This window comes from Bubalus kerabau, chromosome 6, assembly GCF_029407905.1.
Source record: "Bubalus kerabau isolate K-KA32 ecotype Philippines breed swamp buffalo chromosome 6, PCC_UOA_SB_1v2, whole genome shotgun sequence".
Lineage (NCBI taxonomy): Eukaryota > Metazoa > Chordata > Mammalia > Artiodactyla > Bovidae > Bubalus > Bubalus kerabau.
Window position 1 is genome coordinate 45,739,623 of NC_073629.1, and position 20,900 is coordinate 45,760,522.

Genomic DNA, 20,900 nt, shown 5'->3' on the forward strand with positions numbered 1-20,900 from the left:
ATGCCTGCAAGCTATGGGGTCTCCTCATTTTCAAAGCAAGGATAATGAAAATATAGTGGAAAATGAAGGCGGGGGAAAGAAATCATTTGTTTACATTTTGAATCTACCCAAATATTGAAAGTTCACAAATCCCACTGTGTACATATTTGTATATATAGTTGTATATGTTGTTGTTTCTGGGTAAACTATGAGTTATAATACATCAGAAGAATCATAAAAAAAAAAAAAAAAAAAAAACTAGAATGTGGATATCAACTACCCCAAAATTCAAGATGTGGAAATTAAAACAGAGCCACTAGCAAGAAAGATGAGGATACCCTGAAGTCAAATTTGCCAGTAATGGGCAACAAGGAGAAGATCTGCCAGGAGACCTAACCCAAGGACTAGGACAAGAAAACTGATGACTTATGTGTTGTGAAAAATCAGAACCTATGTACTAGAGGAAAGTGTATGATCAGACACTGGCAATTTTTTTTTTTAGCAAAGGGTTATATAGTAAATATTTGGGGCTTTGAAGGTTATGTGGTCACCGTCATAAGTACTGCAAACTGCCAGCCACAGACAATATATAAACAAATGGGTATAGCTGTGTTCCAATAAAATTTTACTTAGAAAAAGAGAAAACAGGGTGGATCTGACCTGCAGCTATAATTTGGCTATGATTGCTGTAGACAGAAACATAGAGATAAATAGATGCTGGATGGATAAATATGAGGGGGGTAGAAAAGAGGGGTATAAATCTTTTTCCTTTCATAAGCAAAATATCTATTTATTTTTTGGGTTGTAACTAAATATACTCTGAGAATGATAAAGGAGTGTAGGCTTCTATTAAAAATAAAGAACACATCTTTGCTCCAAATAACCTCCATACCACAGACAGCACAACTTTAAAATATACACATCCATTCAGATCCTCCAATGATTAAAACTCTCCCAAGGTGTCCCTCTATAAGTAGACTACAATTCTGGACCATGCTTAACCCTCTCGTTTCACCTTTTACCATTCTCTTTCTTATTCACTACACTTTAGCTCAAATGGCCTAGTAATTTTTCAAACATTAAAGTTGACACCAAAGTCATTTAGCTCCCTGTTCTCACTGAGTAAAACCCGCCTTCTCATATGTCGGTACAATTGACTTTATTTCAATATTCAGGTCATCCTTCAATATTCAAGCCATCAGGTCATACCTTCCCTATTTACTTTCCTTGTAACACATTTGTCAGTGTCAGAAAGTAGCTTATTTTTTGTCTCCATAACTAGAATAAAGCTGCTACAAGGAAAAGGAATATGCCTGTGAAACTTCTCACTGTACTCTAGAACTTGTAAGCGTGACATGGTAGATGCTCATTAAGCATTTGTAAATGACTAAACCTGATGAGGCTTTTTCATACATTTTCTTTTGTGATGCTCAGAACAGCCTTGCAATGCAAGTATTATTGCCAGATGATAAAATGAGGTCTCAGAGAAGTTGTATGATTTGTCCACATTTATTGAGCTATAACATGACCTACTTATAATGTTCAGTGTTTTCCTCTTAATCCAGTTTAACATTCATTACCTATCAAAAACTCTACTAACATTTACAAATATTAGCTCTTTATAAAACCTTTGCATCATAAGTGTTAGTATCAGCATCATTTTATTGGGGAGAAAACTGAAGTACAGAGAGATTAAAGAATTGTACAAAGTCTCAAGAATAACAAGGGGCAGATCTTGGATTCAAACCTAGATATTAGAGTTCTGGAGTCCTTTTTTTTTTTTTTTAATATAAGCCTTTAAAAAAAATTAATGAATGAATTAGGCTATGCTGCGTGGGGCTTAGCTGTTGGCACATGGGATCTTTAATCTTCTTTGCAATATGTGGGCTCTAGTTCCTTGACCAGGAATCAAATCTGGGCCTCCTGCATTTGGAGCATCAAGTTTTGGCCACTGGACCACCAGGGAAGATTCAGGAGCCCTTGTTCTTAACCAATACATTATGCTGTATTTATAAAAACACAAACAAAAAAGATCTTCACCACCCAGATTATCATGATGGTGTGATCACTCACCTAGAGCCAGACATCCTGGAATATGAAGTCAAGTGGGCCTTAGAAAGCATCACTATGAACAAAGCTAGTGGAGGTGATGGAATTCCAGTAGAGCTATTTCAAATCCTGAAAGATGATGCTGTGAAAGTGCTGCACTCAATATACCAGCAAATTTGGAAAACTCAGCAGTGGCCACAGGACTGGAAAACGTCAGTTTTCATTCCAATCCCTAAGAAAGGCAATGCCAAAAAATGCTCAAACTACCACACAATTGCACTCATCTCACATGCTAGTAAAGTAATGCTCAAAATTCTCCAAGCCAGGCTTCAGCAATACATGAACTGTGAACTTCCAGATGTTCAAGCTGCTTTTAGAAAAGGCAGAGGAACCAGAGATCAAATTGCCAACATCTGCTGGATCATCGAAAAAGCAAGAGAGTTCCAGAAAGACATCTATTTCTGCTTTCTTGGCTATGCCAAAGCCTTTGATTGTGTGGATCACAATAAACTGTGGAAAATTCTGAAAGAGATGGGAATACCAGACCACCTGACCTGCCTCTTCAGAAACCTATATGCAGGTCAGGAAGCAACAGTTAGAACTGGACATGGAACAACAGACTGGTTCCAAATAGGAAAAGGAGTATGTCAAGGCTGTATATTGTCACCCTGCTTATTTAACTTATATGCAGAGCACATTATGAGAAACACTGGGCTGGAAGAAGCACAAGCTGGAATCAAGATTGCCGGGAGAAATATCAATAACCTCAGATATCCAGATGACACCACCCTTATGGCAGAAAGTGAAGAAGAACTAAAGAGCCTCTTGATGAAAGTGAAAGAGGAGAGTGAAAAGTTGGCTTAAAGCTCAACATTCAGAAAACTAAGATTATGGCATCTGGTCCCATCATTTCATGGCAAACAGATGGGGAAACAGTGGAAACAGTGTCAGACGTTATTTTTTTTGGGCTTCAAAATCACTGCAGATGGTGATTGCAGCCATGAAATTAAAAGACGCTTACTCCTTGGAAGGTTATGACCAACCTAGACAGCATATTAAAAAGCAGAGACATTACTTTGCCAACAAAGGTCCCTCTAAAAAAAAAAAAGGTTTTTCCAGTAGTCATGTATGGATGCGAGAGTTGGACTATAAAGAAAGCTGAGAGCCAAAGAATTGATGTTTTTGAACTGTGGTGTTGGAGAAGACTCTTGAGAGTCCCTTGGACTGCAAGGAGGTCCAACCAGTCCATCCTAAAGATCAGTCCTGGGTGTTCATTGGAAGGACTGATGTTGAAGCTGAAACTCCAATACTTTGGCCACCTGATGTGAAGAGCTGACTCATTTGAGAAGACCCTGATGCTGGGAAAGATTGAGGGCAGGAGGAGAAGGGGACAACAGAGGATGAGAATGTTGGATGCCATCACTAACTCAATGGACATGAGTTTGGGTAAACTCCAGGAGTTGGTGATGGACAGGGAGGCCTGGTGTGCTGTGGTCCATGGGGTTGCAAAGTGTTGGACATGACTGAGTGACTGAACTCAACTGGACTGATACAAATACAGTCTGCCTCCATAATAGGCATAAATGATATACTCATTTCCTATGGTTGAGATAACCGATTATCTCAAATTAGTGACAAAGCAAACTTATTCTCTTACAGTTCTGGAGATCATAACTCTTCAGTCAGTCTTATGAGACTACAATCAAGTAGTCAGCAAGGCTAGTCCTTTTTATCTCTCCAGGAAAGAATCGCTTCTTTCATCTTTTCTAGCATGTATTCCTTGGCTTACGGCCATTCCTTCATGTTCAAAACCAGTGGGTAATATCATCTGTTTCTGACTCTGCTCCCCTCTGTTTCCATAATCTTTTTTCTGACTCTGACCCTCCTATATCCCTCTTGTAAGGATGCTTGTGGTTATATTTAGGTCCACCTGATAATCAAGGCTAATCTGTTCTTCTCAACATCCTTAATTTAATCAATCTAATTGCATCTGCAGAGTGTCTTGTACCTTATGTGGCTAACATTTGCAGGTTCTAGAGATTATGATGTGGAAATCTTTAGAAGGCTACCACAAATAATATCTAGCCAACTGTTCAATATCAATTATTTTAACCACTTAACCAAGTAGAAGTGGAATGAAAGTGAATTAGTCATATCGCTGCTACTCAAATGTCAATCTGACCCCTTGTGGTAAGTTGCCACCCCCATACCCATTGTCTGCATCTTATTTTCAGCCTGCTCTAATTGTTCCCACAGCTCTGCCACCATTCACAACTATAAAATTACTCTTCCTTCTATTAGAACATAAATTCTGTGAAGGAAGGAATTTTGACGGATTTGTTCATAGATGTATCCCACCCCCCATGTCTAAGACAATATCTAGCACACAATAGGTACTCAATAATTGTTTAGATAACAAATGCATTAATAAACATTAATGCACAGGTCAGCCTCTGAGAGAATCCCATAAAGCTGATCGGAAAGGTTAAGCTTATTTAATTTACTTTTAAATTGACTATTTAAAAATATTTTATACAAATTATTCTGCTACAGTCATATGGCCTTATTATTGAAATTTTATGATGACAAAAATATGCAATCTATTATTATAATACACCAAAGGAAAACAATAGTGCCTGGCACATGGTAGGCACTCGGTAAAATTTGCTGAGTCCATGAATGGATCACAGATTTAGGTAAATGAGGAGTCAACTCCTTTGATAGGCTCATAGCTGAAAATGAATCTTTTAGCATGCAAAAAAAGATTACACTAATTGATTAGAACAGAATTCTAATATATATTCTAATATTATATTTAAATATATACATCTTCCATGGGGCATCTCTGGTGGCTCAGACAGTAAAGAATCTGGCTGCAACACAGAAGACCCGGGTTCAATCCCTGGGTTGGGAAGATCCCCTGGAAGAGGGCATGACAACCCACTCCAGTGTTCTTGCCTGGAGAATCCCATGGACAGAGGAGCCTGAAGGGGTACAGTCCACGGGGTCACAAAGAGTTGGACATGACTAATGCAGGCATGCAAGCATGTTGCTATATGCAAATTATCTAAAAGTCTGAAATGAGGCAGATCTTTTTTAGCTGAGGTCATCTTCAGATTTTCTTTTCTAGCTATTTTATAGTTCCTAATTCTGTCATTTATTTAAATATAAACAGATAGTAGAATTAATTTTGACCTTTCTCACTGTATCAACTCTTAGGTCCCAAAGAACATACAGATGCACTATCATTTGTGTTTAACTTCACTATATAAAAAAATTCTAGACTGAACAAGGTGAAGTAGTTTGAGAGTTAATTGGTCCATCCTTCTCTACCATAGTTCACTTTTTGCTATTTTTGTGGATATCTGAGTAACTCCCGTGACACAGTCCTTGCATTTGGAACTTCTCCTTAGTCCTAACCTAAATCTCTATTCAAATATATCTTACTTTAATTTGTTTTTTAAATGTTAGCTACTCTGTGGGCAATAACCCCACTTCCATCTGAATTTACTAGATTGCTTCATAGTTTAAGTGTGGTACATAACTGTTTTGAAATTGTACTTTAAAAAGCAAAGATCCTCCATTACAGGCAGATTCTTTACCACTGAGCTACCAAGGAAGCCTAACTTTCCAGAAAGCCTTTTACGATTAATGTGAAATGGCTATCTGACGGTATAGGAACCTCAAAAGGCTCCCTGTCAGGTTGCCAAACCATAGTTAGAAGTGCCCTAAATACCCCTGTGAACATAGCTTTGAAATTACCTTGCATTATTGTTGAACTGATGTATCTTAATTTCAAATCAGATAAACTGTCAATTCTATTTAAATAATCCTCATGCTCACAGAGGCTGACACTGTCCTTTACTTCCCCATCCCTCCCTTATCTTTTTTTAAAAATCGAAACCACCACAAAGCTGGAATTGTGAATGTTTTACTTTATTTTTTTTTTTTTTAAGTAAAAGTGGAGTTGGCAGTGATCTGAAAATTTATTGGCCTACTTCAGTGAAAAAACAAAATCTACAGATGGACTTATAATATTTCACTTTTATTCTTATTCTACATAGCTGGACTCCTGCTTAAGTAGGAGGTGTGGAAATTAATTATTTTCCTCCCATGTGTACCATCCTCTTGTGGCTTCTGTCACAATTCAGCACACTGTGGGATTTTATAACCAGAATTCTGCCTCCAAGAATGCCTCATTAAGTGGATAAGATCACCAAGTCTAACCTGGTGATTGGCTCAGCATAGTCACATGACGCACTGTCTATTCAGTATTGAGGTAGGGCTAAAACAATCTCTCATTAGCAATGGCACCCCACTCCAGTACTCTTGCCTGGAAAATCCCATGGGTGGAGGAGCCTGGTGGGAGGCAGTCCATGGGGTCGCTAAGAGTCGGACACGACTGAAGCGACTTAGCAGCAGCAGCAGCAGCAGAGCTCAAAACGAAGAAACGGAACAGAAATTTCAAGCCAAAGAGACTTAAAGATTACTTAGTCAACCTCTTCATTTATAATGAAGAAAATTATCCTGGAGAGTTTGAGATTATTTTCTAGATTCCTCCAGGTAGTTCAAAGCAATGCTTCCCTTATTCTGTGCCATCACTCTCATCATTCAGTAAAATGAAATCCCGTAAGGAACACTGGAGTAGACTCATGACTAAGGGATTTGGGTATACTTTAGACTTTAGTTCAGAAAATTATGTCACTCTGCATCTTAAAATAATTTGATGGCCTCCCATTACCTTTGGTAAAAAGTTCAAACCTTGGCATATATGCTTCCTTCATAATCTGCCTTTTGAATTACCAGTTTCCTGTATTAAAATTACCTTAGAGGTCCCATTATTAGCAGTTCACTAAATATGCCATTCTAGCACATATTTTCCTCCTTATAAACTGCTCATTCCCTCTGCCTGGAGTCCTCTTTAATAAGAAGCAACCGTCTAATGACACAGTCCTTCATGAGCAGAGCAAGCATTATTTTTTGGGGGAAGCATTTCCAATGCATCTCCAGGCCATTTAGGGACTTCTTTCTGTGATTTTCCCATAATACCTATATTACACACTTCTTTTATATCTCTCCTAAACTCTATTATCGGAGAAGGCAATGGCACCCCACTCCAGTACTCCTGCCTGGAAAATCCCATGGACGGAGGAGCGTGGAAGGCTGCAGTCCATGGGGTCGCTGAGGTCGGACATGACTGAGCGACTTCACTTTCACTTGTCACTTTTCACTTTCATGCATTGAAGAAGGAAATGGCAACCCACTCCAGTGTTCTTGCCTGGAGAGTCCCAGGGACAGAGGAGCCTGGTGAGCTTCTGTCTATGGGGTCACAGAGAGTCAGACACGACTGAAGTGACTTAGTAGCAGCAGCAACACTCTATTAGAAGCATAGATTTTTTGGAATTCTCTATTAATATAAGCACCATGATCATAGAGACTTTAACTTCTTCATTTCTGTATTCCCAGTGCCTAGCATTCACTCTTGTGCCCAGTGCCTGACTCTGGTAGGCATGCTATATAAATCTGCTGAATGAATGAATGGAAATAGACATGTGTTTAAATTAAATCAAACCTCTCCATTTTATTTTAATTTCAACGTCCATTCCTATAGTCACCACTATTTAGACTTCTACCATCATTTCTCTTTCAGGCAGATGAGCATGCCATTCCTAATAATAAAATAATTCCCAGCAACTCTTTAATTGCTTTCATTTTCAACTATAACTCCCAGGGGCACATAACAAAGGCTAGGACTATGCAACACAAAGTAAAGTGGGGATTTGGCAGTCTGACCATTAATTGGATCAATGTAGATAACCAAATAATTTAATGCCTGCAAGAGAGGAGGTAAGTGACTTTGTCTGGCATTGTGCTTCATATTTATTTTTCTTTACAAAACAAAATATGTGGAAATTTTGTGGCTCTTCAGATTGAGTTCACTTTTTAGCATGTTTACCTAGATCAACTTACCAAGATACATGTTGAATTTGCACTTCACTTTTTGTATATGCATTGTCTAAATGGTAAGAGTCTTTTTCCTGAAATACCACCACTTGGAATAAGATATAAAATATGCCTCACATGAAATTTGTCTTGTAATACTGGGGAAAAAAATGAAACAAAGCAAGAACAAGAAACATTTGGATTTAAAACTGACTTCTAGTTCTACCCCAAATTATCATAAGACATGAAAATACAAATAATGTTAAAATATTCTGCTTAGCTAATCAGATGAACTATGATAATATTTATATACATATATATGTGTGTGTATATATATAGAGAGAGAATGATTTTAAAAGAGAGTAAAACATTAGGTTTTTTTCTATTAATTTAATCAGGAAACTTTGCTAATGGGAATATAGCAGACCCAAAAAGTGTTCCTCAGATAAATAACTTTAAATGCATTGTTCTTTTACAAATAGTCACATAAAAGTTTAATTTATAATAATAAATTTTGAGATAACTGATTAATGTTGCTAAACTATTCAGATATAGTGCTTTGAAGTTATTCATTCCCATACCCAGAATGACAAAATACTTAAAAAATGAGGTGCAAAGAAACATAAAAATGTAAACTATTTAAGAAGTAGTAGTAGTAAGAATCAGTTGCTCAGTCATGTCCGACTCTTTGTGACCCCATGGACTGTAGCCCACTAGGCTCCTCAGTCCATAGAATTCTCCAGGCAAGAATACTGGAGTGGGTAGCCATTTCCTTCTCCAGGGGATTTTCCCAACCCAGGAATTGAACCTGGGTCTCCTGCATTACAGGCAGATTCTTTACACTGTGAGCCACCAGGGAAGCCCTTATATAAGACCCTTATTTTTTGTGTGAGAAATAACATATCACAGATTGATGAAGAAAATTAAAAATTCCTTTATGCTCAGAAAGAACTGTTAAAAAAAAATACTACTCTAGTAAGAGTAGACACAGGAGTGTGTGTGTTTTGTGTATCTACAGAACCCAAAATAAGCCATAACATCAAGAAAAAGTAAAACAGAAATATTTCATGCAAAGTATGTTTCTGCATTTTCAAGAAATTGATTCTTCAGTGCCTTCTTGGATAGCCATTTCCTTTCTCTTGATACGGTTATGATGTATCTTGCAAAGTGATAAGATGGCAGTTTGAAAACACATCATGGAGATATCCTTTCATGCAGGAGACAAGGAGGCCAACATGCAAAGAGTCTTCTGGGGCCACTAGCCAGTTTTTTCAGGAAATTTCTATTCACCCTGCATTCTTCATGAATTGTTAAGTAGTTCAACAAGTATTATGGGTGGTTGTCAGGGGGTAGGGGGTTGGAGAGGGATGGATTGGGAGTTTGGGTTGAGGAGATGTAAACTGGTATATATAGGATGGATGATCAAGAAAATTCTATTGTCAGCCCAGGGAACTCTATTCAATATATTCTGATTAACCAGAATGGAAAAGAATACAAAAAAGAATGATAATAGGGTCAGGGAGGCCTGGCATGCTGCAGTCCATGGGGATGCAAATAGTTGGACATAACTAGACAATTGAACAACAGCAATGTATATCTGAATCACTCTGCTGTATAGCAGTAATTAACACCACACTGTAAATCAACTGTACTTCAATTAAAAAAAAAAAAAACACATAAAAAACAGGTAGTATGGAAATTCACTGACATTTGGAAGCCATTTGAGCTACACTATTTATAGGCTTCCTAACTATATTTTATCAGATGCCCACAGAACACCTTTCCTGATGGCTCAATGATGACTTTATTCGGTGAAAGTGTTGGTTTCCTCTATGGAAAGAACTAATCATTACAGCACTGTTTACAATAGCCAAGACATGGAAGCAACTAAAGGCCCATCAACAGAGGAATGGATAAAGAAGATGTGGTGCCTATATACAGTAGAATATTACTCATCAATAAAAAAGAATAAAATAACGCTACTTGCAGCAACATGGATGGACCTAGTGATTATCATACTGAGTGAAGTAAGTCAGGCACAGAAAGACAAATATCATATGATATCGCTTATATGTGGTATCTAAAAAAAGTTGGAGGGATTACAAATGGACTTATTTACAAGACAGAAGTAGAGTCATGGATGTAGAAAAGAAACTTATAGTTACCAGGGGATGAGGAAGGGATGGATAAATTGTGAGGTTGGGATTGATGTATACACACTATTACATGTAAAATAGATGGTTAATAACCCACTTATAGCACAGGGAACTCTACTCAATACTCTGCAATGGACTACATGGGAGAAGGATATTAAAAAAAAAAAAAAAAAAAACAGGAGTCACAGATGTAGAAAACAAACATATGGTCCCTAGAGGATAAGGGGTTGGGGAAGAGGGGTAAGTTGGGAGATTGGAATTGACATATACCCATTAGTATATATAAAATAGATAACTAATAAGAACTTACTCTATAGCACAGGGAACTCTCCCCAGTACTCTATAATGGCCTATATGGAAAAGAATCTTAAAAAAAAGAGGGGACGGTCACCTAATTTATGACAAAGGAGGCAAGAATATGCAATGGAGAAAAAAAAAAGCCTCTTCAATAAATGGCACTGTGGAATCTGGGGAGCTATGAGTAAAAGAATGAAATCAGAATTCTCTCTAACACCAAACATAAAAAATAAACTCAAAATGGATTAAAGAACTCTATATAAGACTGGACACTGTAAAACTATTAGACGAAAACACAGGAAAAACATTCTTTGACGTAAATCACAGCAAGATCTTTTTTGACCCACCTCCTAGAATAATGAAAATAAAAACAAAAACAAACAATTGGGGCCTAATTAAAATTAAAAGCTTTTGCACAACAAAGGAAACCATAAATAAGACCAAAAGATAATCCTCAGAATGGGAGAAAATATTTGCAAACAAAGCAACAGACAAAGGGTTAATCTCCACAATACGCAAACAGCACATGGAGCCTAATATCCATAAAATAAACAATCCAATCAAAAAATGGGTAGAAGACCTAAGTAGATATCTCTTCAAAGAAGACACACAGATGGCCCAGAGGTACATACAAAGATGCTCAACATCACTAATTATTAAGTAAGGTCGCTCAGTCGTGCCCGACTCTTTGCGACCCTGTGGACTGTAGCCCAGCAGGCTCCTCTGTCCATGGGATTCTCCAGGCAAGAATACTGGAATGGGTTGCCATTTCCAAATCAAAACTACAATGAGGTATCCCTGCACACCAACCAGAATGGCCATGATCAAAAAAATCTACAAACAATAAATACTGGAGAGGGGGTGGAGAAAAGGGAACCCTCTTACACTGTTGGAGGGAGTGTAAATTGGTACAGCCACTGTGGAGAACAGTATGGAGGTTCCTTCAAAAACTAAGCATAGAACTACCACATGACCCAGTAATCCCACTAATGGGCATATACCTTGAGAAAAACCATAACTCAAAAAGACACATGTACCCCAGTGTTCACTGCAAGCAGTATTTACAATAGCCAGTTCATGGAAGCAACCTGGATGTCAACCTGGAAGATGAATGGATAAAGAAGTTGTGGTACATATATACAATGGAATATTACACAGCCAAAGGAAGGAATGAATTTGAGTCTGTTGAACTGAGGTGGATGAATCTAGACCCTGTTATACACAGTGATGTAAATCAGAAAGAGAAAAGAATATTATATATTAACACATATATATGGAATCTAGAAAAACAGTGATGAACCTATTTGCAAGGCAAGAATACAGACACAGATGTAGAAAACAGACTTGTGGACACAGGGTGGGAAGGAAAGAGGAGGACAAATTGAGAGTAGCATTGATGCAACATATATAAACAACCATGTGTAAAATAGATAGCTATGAGGAAACTGCTGTATAGCACAGGCAGCTCAGCCTGGTGCTCTGTGATGATCTAGAGGGCTGAAATGGAGGGTTGGGAGGGAGGCTGAGGGAGGGATATATGTTACATATGGCTAGTTCACATTGTTATACAGCAGAAACTAACACAGCATTGTAAAGCAATTGAAGTCCAATAAAAAAGTGGGGGAAAGAGGGGATATATGTATAATTGATTCCTTTTGCTGCACACCTGAAACTCATACATTATAAATCAACAATTCTTCAATAAAATTAAAAAAAAATAAGTATTCACTATTATAGCAGGGATTAGAGTTGGGTAGAATCACATCTATGAGGCACACTAACATTTCAGAAATTTCCAGAAGTTTATTTACTTAATTTTTGGTATGGTCATTGTTATTTCAGGTATCCTCATTTCAAGACACCATACTGTAATGAGCTATGAGGCTTGTCCTGGATAAAATCATTGCTTTATATTCTGATGGATGGAATAGCCTAACTGTTCCCAATTCTGTGCCTGCGTTCTTTTAAATGTTAGAGAGGTGTCTTTTTCAGCTGGCAATAGCACAAGGCTTTGCCTCTAGAGTAACAACATATCATGTCAAAGAGGGAAACAGACTTCGTTGTACCTGTGGCTTGATGTAATGGTTGTTAGGCACAGATCCACAGAGACAAATTTCATGTAGCTCAGAGATATTCAACATCTGCCATAAGCCTTGACCCTATTTTACAAGAGTATCTGTAAGCTAGGGGGGAACATGTTATTGGAGGATGTCTGATTCCAAGACCCATCACAGCTGTCACTGGGGTTTACTCCTTCCACTGGCTGATATGCTCATCATAAAACCACAAACCTTATATTGACTCATGTCCAGATCTTGACTGTTCCCATTATACAAGAAAGAGTTAGGAAATAAACACTTGTAGCAGTTTCAGCTTAATGCTTTTTAGAATTGTGTTGGCTAGACAGCAAATCAAATACCCCCCTCCCTCCTTCCCTCCCTTTCTACTTTTCCATTAAAACAAACACACAAAAATCAAATAAAGCATCAGCTCATAGATCTTTGTGGTCACACTGCTAATGCTTGGAACCTGAAAATTAGACCTAAGGAACAGATGTGATACAGCTACTAGAAATATGTAAATCATCACAGGCCCATGGGCTGAGACCTAAAAAATAAATAAATAAAAATAAATCAGGTCAGTTCTGACAGATACCATCCTCTTTTGAATAACAGTTTATATGCTATATTTAAAGTGGATAACCAGCAAGATCCTACTGTACAGTCCAGAGAACTCTGTTCAACGTTATATGGCAACCTGGATGGGAGGGGAGTATGGGGGAAATGGATACATGTATTTGTATGGTTGAGTCCCTTGCTGTTCACCTGAAAGTATTACAACATTGTTAATCAGCTATACTCCAATACAAAATAAAAAGATTAAAAATAAAATAAGAGTTTAAACAGCACTGTGACTCTGAACATCAATCCTGAACTATTGGTAATTAAGGCTAACAGGTAGTTCATCATAGAGATGCAAGACAAGAAAGCCAAGACAGAGAATAGAAATATTTTTTTTTTTCAACTTGTCTACTAGGCTCTTTACCTCACCTGAGAATGTCTTTTGATGAAATAGTTTTCGATAGCTGGTATCCCTATATCTTAATGGTCATTAGCATATTGCAAACAGTCACTGTGATCATTTCACTGCCACAATGGGCTAAGACTGTGATTCTTAGAGACATCGCCCTCTCTCTGTTTACTGAGCAGGAGCTAATTCCAGAACCATGCAGTGTTCTTTTTCCATCCTCTTGCAAGTACATTTAAGAGCAATGTTATATAATGGAGTTAAGTGCGGAAAACACCACATCCTGACAGTAAGTTAGGTCGAGGCTGTTCGGCAAGGCGGTCTGTCATCCCACTATATGCACCCTACTCCCAGGAGTTAAGATGTCCTTCACTTCACTCGCTGTGTCTACACAGGAGGCAAATGATCTGGCTTTAAGACTTTTCCTGAGACTGACCATCTATGGTTCTCTGATGTTCACAACTTCATGGCACTTCTCTAAGTCATCCTGGGCTCTATATTCCAGCTTTCTCAGGTCTTGAAGCTGTGGTGGAATAGCCTGAGCTGGGCCCCCTCTCTTCACTGTATGGATCCTGCACACAAAATAGACTTCACAGAGGGAAAGGTGAACACCTGGATTCCTGAAACCTTTCTCTTCTTTATGCCCACAGCTTACCTTCTATTATGGTTTTGTTTTGGTCAAGCAGGGAGTCATTTTTAGCCTCTGAGGAGTCTATTAAAAACTGGACAAATATTCATTTTTCTGGTGTTAATGTTTATCAGTGTAAAACTCTAATTACCAGTTACTGTTGAGTTATCAAACTTCCCAGGTGGTGCAGTGGTAAAGAAACTGCCTGCCAATGCAGGAGATGCAAGAGTTGTGGGCTGAATCCCTGAGTCAGAAAGATCCCCTGAAATAGAAAATGGCAGCCTGCTCCAGTATTCTTGCCTGGAAAATTCCAGGGACAGAGGAGCTTGGCAGGCTACAGTCCACAGGGTTGCAAAGAGTCAGACATGACTGAAGCAACTTAGCATGCGTGCATACACATACATTTCTCTTAGCTATCCTTGGAAGTACTCATTATTACATCCTTCATGCTTCCACACTGAAGAGTCTCTAAAATATTGTCAGAATCAGGGTTAAATGTCATTTAAAAATGTTGGCTAACTCCCCCTCGCCACTGACCAGTTTCTCCTGCCTGTCCTAGTTCTCCTTGACCCCATGACTTCCTTTGTGAGATCTCCCTGTGTCCTGGGCTTACAAGTGACTCCATGACAGAAATACTTGTGATGCTAAAGGCCCCCACATGAAAAGTTTTGTTTTTTTTTTAATGAACTCTGTAATTGGTCCCTAAAAATAGTGTGCCGTTAAAAACTATTAACAGCAATAGCTTTTCTGCCCATCTCTAATTTACAAAAACACAGACGTAAGTCACTTATGGGTCTCGTCTGTCCTGGATTTCCCAGGACTTCCCTCCTCAGATTACCATGGATCCACTACTAGCCACGAGTGATCCTACTGCCAGCTGTATACGCTGAAGATCCCTGATTTCTAAGCCTGACCGTGTGACAGGATTATCCAGAGAACAGGTTAAAATGCTAATTCTTACATCCAATTGCATACCTACTGATTTTAGAATCTTCATGGCAGTGGTAAGAGAAACAGCACTCAGATCAGAAAGTTATTAATGTTTAAAAAAGCTTTTAAACAAATTCCCTTTCTAACCAGTCCAGTCCGAGTCTGATGACTGACATTTGAGAACTATTGTTCAAATTATATTTACTCTGTTTGAAAGAAAAGGAAATTGTACAGAACAAGATGTCAGTCCTTTGGTAAAGTCATGGTAGCTTATCACTGTACTTCCTATTCATTTTGTAGGACTTCACTTTGTCATGAAAGGAGATTTGATATGTTTGACATGGATATATCAGATGCTATAATAATTACATCCATAAATTCATTTTGGGATGGTTATTTCTTTGGTCACAGAAATCAGCAATCGTCCTGTTTTCTATATATCAGAGAATGTGTTTTTGATTTTAAGTAATTCTTTGCTAGGAGCTCACACTAAACCGGGTTTCCCAGGTGGCACTAGTGGTAAAGAATCTGCCTGCCAGTGCAAGAGACCAGGGTTTGATCCCTGGGTTAGGAAGATCCCCTGGAGAAGGGAAGGGCTACCCACTTCAGTATTCCTGCCTAAAGAATTCCACAGAGAGAGGCGCCTGGCAGGCTACAGTTCATGGGGTCACAAAGAGTTGGACACGACTGAGCAACTAACACTTTCACTTCACATTCAAATAAACAGTGTGGTCCCCTAGAGAATCCTATAGAATTCAAGAGCTCCCTTCAACAGGGAGAGAGACTGGTAATGCCCAAAAGGAGTAAGTCACAGTGATTGAATGGGAAATGACCTCAGGAGAAAAAAAGAAAGTCTACTTATATCCAAAGAACCTACCTAACAATACTTAGACCATTGAACAGAACAAACAGTGGTGGCAAGACTCAGGAGAAACTCCTAAACCTCCAAGCAAAATACTGCCTGGTGTCCGTGGATGTGATACAACATATGAGGGAGTAATGCAGTATGGAAGCTCCCCCAGGACCTGGATAAGAAATGATGTGCTCAGCAAAAATGAATTTGGAGCGCAGAATTATTCACCAGAAAGGGGAAATAGCATCCTCAGAGCCAGAGTTCTGCTGGAGAGGATCCCCAATCAGAAGTCTAGGGCAGTGGACCTGCTGGAATGACAACACCATCTGGGTAGCAAGGGTTATACCGCCTATGCTGGTGGTTTCCAACCTTGATCAAGTACTTGAAAGCAGATTCATAATAATGTCTGAGAGGACTTTAAAATGTTGTGATTGCTTTTGCTTGTATGATCTTTGTAGCTATCTCTCTATCGCTTTACCACAACTTCAATTTGATAAATTGTTTAAATGTGCTTAAAATGTATTAACACAGGTCAGTCTGTTGGGTTGGCTGAAGGAATGCTTGACTAGGCCTGGGCACAGACTAGTACCATTGAAAGATAACCCAGTCCTCGGTTTCACGACTCCTAAATGGGGATCCTTGTGCTATAACTGAAGACAAATTCTTTGAAGCCATGGACTGTATCAAGTCATTATGAACTGAAAGGATAGTTTTGTTTTTAAAGTAAAGATTTGTATCTTCCAAATGCCTTAATGCGACCAGACTGACTCCACAGAATTAATACCAAAGATGATAATAAAATTGTGACCATAGAGAAATCTTTAGAAATTTTAGAACATACTAATAAAAGAGAAGAAATCAATATTTTGTCATATCTTGACTGAACTCTCTCTATTCCTACCCCATTAATGTCTTATTAAGAAAAGCCAGATTCTAAGAATCTTTCCAGGATGTTGGATGATGTTTTTCTTTTCTTTTATATTTATTTCCATTACTCTTTTTGGGAGAATTTATCTTCTTATTCTGAAATACTTTAATGACCACATTCCCTAGAATTTCTCACACGGCCTCCAAGATTAAAATGAAAACATCACGTGATTGGTCTTTAGATCTTCACTGGCTTCTTCAATGCACTACATCCTAGACCCCTCACTTCTCCCTGAGCCTGCTCAAATTCTCTCTGCCCAGAGAAATACATCCTTTCTCTCCTTTAAACATTTTCTCTACTCCTCTAATAGCACTTGATTCAATATTCCTTTTATGGCAGCAATTTTCTCTTATAGCTTGTTTCTTTGGACTCTATGTGTGTGTGGTCAGTTGCTCAGTCATACCCAACTCTTTGTGACCTCATGGAGGGTCTCTGTCCATGAGATTTCCCAGGCAAGAACACTGGAGTGGGTTGCCATTTCTTTCTCCAGGATCTTCCTGGCCCAGGAATTTAATCCATGTCTCTTGCATCTCCCGCTTTGGCAGGAGGATTCTTTACCACTGCACCACCTGGGAAGCCCTTTGGACTCGACAGTTCTATCCTTTATGACATGCCTGTGTCTGATTCATCTCTAGCTCCTATCAGGTCCCTGGAAGAATGCTGAGCACATGGGAGCATACTGCTTTGCTCAGTGAATATTTTAGGACAAACTAATGAAGAATCTTGGCACCTTAGAAAGAAAATTTCAAAACCTTCAGCCAGTGCAAGCTATAGGCAATGGTCTTAGAGAAATGTATTTATCAAACACTTGGAATTCTATGATCTTATATCTGAGATTCTGCTGTGCTCCTGAGGTGCAACAAATTATAAATCAAGACACTTGGCACTTGGGATGATGTCCTGGCCAGTAAATCACTGTCTTGGTTTCTTGATCCATGAAACAAGGATAATGACAGCCTAATTTGGCTGTTGTCATGGACAGCCGAGACCCTCTATGTGAAAGTGCTATTGAAAGTACCGAGAACTATATAAATATGAGGGTTATTGTCTGATTTTACAAATGCTTGACAACAAACTGATTATTTGCTTGTCTGTTTCTCCTACATTTTTACATGTGTAAATATATGGACAAATAAAAAATGAGGGAAAAGACCACTTAAACAGTACCCAGGCCAAACATTTTTGGTATTCTTTACTATGCTTCTAAATATTTAATAGATTATTAGTAGATGCAAACATAGATGACACTATTTCACATTTGCATGTTAATGAAAAATCATGAATTATACATTATTTGCTGTGTGGAGTAGTGGAAACAGTATTCATTTTTTATACCCATAAAAACTTAGATTGTCTCCTGAAACACACATCAAATCCCCTTCTGTAACAGCGCCAGAAAGATCTGCAAGCTTTTTAAAACCATCTCCAATGAAATTAGATAGATTTGTTTGTGCTGCTTTGCAACACGCTAGTGTGAAAGTTCATTTTAAACAAAATAGTTTTAATAATGTCATTACTAATGTATATTTGGTCATCACTAAAAAATGGGGTTTTAATACAAATGTTTCATTTTAATAAACGGCAAAGGAAGCAAGTCGTCCTGAGTCAGCAGGAAGTAGTTATCCACCAGAGAACAGCCTGATTGCGTTAGATTCATCCAGAACACCGAACAGCCCAGAGACAGTCCAAGAAAAAACAACTGGCTTTATTCAAATGATTAGGCTTACTGCAGCTCAATAGTGAGATTCACACATTCTCCTATTATTTCTTGACCTTGTGCCAAAAACTCCCACTTACGGTAATAATTAGAATTAGTGTTTCCAGTGCATGCCTCCATCTTCCCAACAAAGAGTAAAAAAAAAAAAAAAAAAAAAGTGGTGCTTACAAACTATGCAGTTAATAAAAATTTTCTTTACTCTGATTAATACAGCTCCATTTTCTTAACTCTTTACCATTATGCCAAGTATAGCTACCTTCTGTTGCAAAATCACTACAAGTGCCATGACTGCCTTTGTTGATCCTACAGTTTTGAAAGGAACCGGTATTTCATTCTTCCTCTAATTAAATTCTAAGAAGTTTCATTTTTATTTTTCTGGTCAGAGCACATAAGAAAAGCTGCCTCTGACTACTGTCATTCTGGGCCACGTGTAATTTTTTGTCTGGTAATGTGGAAAACTAAATACTTCAAATATTGAATCACAAATACTGGAATTAGCATCAGTACAAATTGTTGTGCCTCCTGTTTTAATGAGAGGCAGAGTTTGTGAGAACAGTCTGGAAGGGCCCGTGAAACCTGAGTAGATGTCTGTGATACGGTTTTCTCTACACTACCTAACCGAACTCCTCTCTAGGCTTCTTACTACGCTCAGACTGCGCCACCATGAAGGGAATGGCAAGAAGGGAGTCATGTCATATTTATGTGTTTAGTGATTCTTGTAGCACTGTGGTTATTACCACTCACAGAAGCCTAACACATACATCCAAGGAATCTACCCTTAGTTGGCAGAATCTAATGGGAAATCAAATAGAAATCACAAGGTGTGAAAAACAAACAGGATAAAAATAATCAAAACTTTAAAAAAAACTATATTTAATAGAATAAATCTGATTGCTAAGCCAAGTGAATTTCTTGTGACAGACAGAGCTCGGGACTAGAATCTCAAAACTTAGACTACACCCCACAGCTCTGCCGCTAAGTGATTTTTACTCTGTCTTGATGAGACGTCTGGCTGGAGGAACTTCAGGCACTCTGAACCTTAGTCTTTTCATCTCTAAAAATTTAGAGTGTAAAGTTTCTACTTCAGTCACCTCACTAGTTAGGTGGTGGTGACGAACAAATGAACAGGGTTGAGTCTTGTAAATTCAACACAGCTACCTGTTGATGAAGTTTTGAGTTCTTGGCAAGAGCCTGTGCAGTAAATCCATCACTTTATTCTTCTGCTTCCAGTGGAAACACGGAAGCCTCTCACAGCTTTACAATGCACTGGGTACACAGCCTCCTGCAAGGCTTCCCTTGCATGGCTCTCTAAAGTGGGGGCTCTGCTGCTTCCTCCAGTGGGATCCAATATAGGCCACAGTCACACTAGCCTGGGAATAGGCCAAGATCATTTCCGCTTCAAGGTCTTTTGTGCACAGGACCCTCTGAGCAGATTGCTCTTTTCCCAGAGCTTAATGTAGCTTGGTTCCTCTTTCTTCTAGTCCACTTAAATTTTACCTCTTCAACTGGCCTTTTTTAGCTAAGATAGCCTCTCCCACAGCATTCTCTGCCTAATCTGTTATCTTTTTACAATATGAGATTATCTGCCCCATTTATTTATTTACCTTATTATAGCCCACCCCCCACCAGGAATATAAGCTCCCTAAGAATCAGACCATTGCCTTTGACACCTAGAAAAGTGCCCAGCCCATAGCAGGGACTCACTAATACGTGTTGACTAAATGAATGAATATGGCAGTTGGACATTTACCAGGAGGGAGAACGAGCTGGAAGGACACAGCATGTGTTAAAGGCCCTGACTACTTCCCTTTTTGTAAACTGTCCCCAAACTACTCTCCCCTACCCTCATCCCATGGCTCCTGATCTCTCCCCACTCTAGGAACCCAGTGTCTCTCCTCCAGCTTCTCTCCCAAGATTAAAAACAGTAATAGTGGTAATAATGAGTTAGCATAACAGGTAGCTAAGTATTTTACACCTGTGATCACATTTAAATCTTTCGTACCTTTTACTTTAGGGTGAATTGAGAATTAGAGAGATTGGATATGTTGTTGAAGATCTCCTCTCAAGAGGCAGAGCTGATTCTCAAATGCGTGTTGGTCTGACACCCATGCTTCTCTCCCACACCACACTGCTTCCTATACAGCAAAGTCCTTGTAGTCAGTGACTCACACTCCTGCTTCAACACAGCTTGACTCACTTTTTCTCTACCCTGGTATCAGCCTATATCCTGGGTGATGAATTGATTGAATTATCAGAGAAATGGGATCAGGCAGATCGTGTTTTCCCATCATGGTATATATCATCAGAAGCTTTCTAAATACAAAATAACTGACACATCAGATGGATGATCAAAATAATAGTTTATGGAGCACACACTGAGTCACTTGAAACTT

The 20,900-nt window shown here is 38.6% G+C and overlaps 1 long non-coding RNA gene across 1 annotated transcript in view; it reads right to left on the bottom strand.

Moving 5' to 3' along the window:
• The window catches only part of LOC129655083 (uncharacterized), a 166,378-nt gene extending 145,682 nt beyond the window's left edge, over positions 1 to 20,696 (bottom strand). The window contains exon 1 of the long non-coding RNA XR_008715750.1: positions 20,510 to 20,696. This is a non-coding gene — a long non-coding RNA (uncharacterized LOC129655083). The remainder of the gene's footprint in view (positions 1 to 20,509) is intronic.
• Between the last annotated feature and the right edge of the window lie 204 nt (positions 20,697 to 20,900).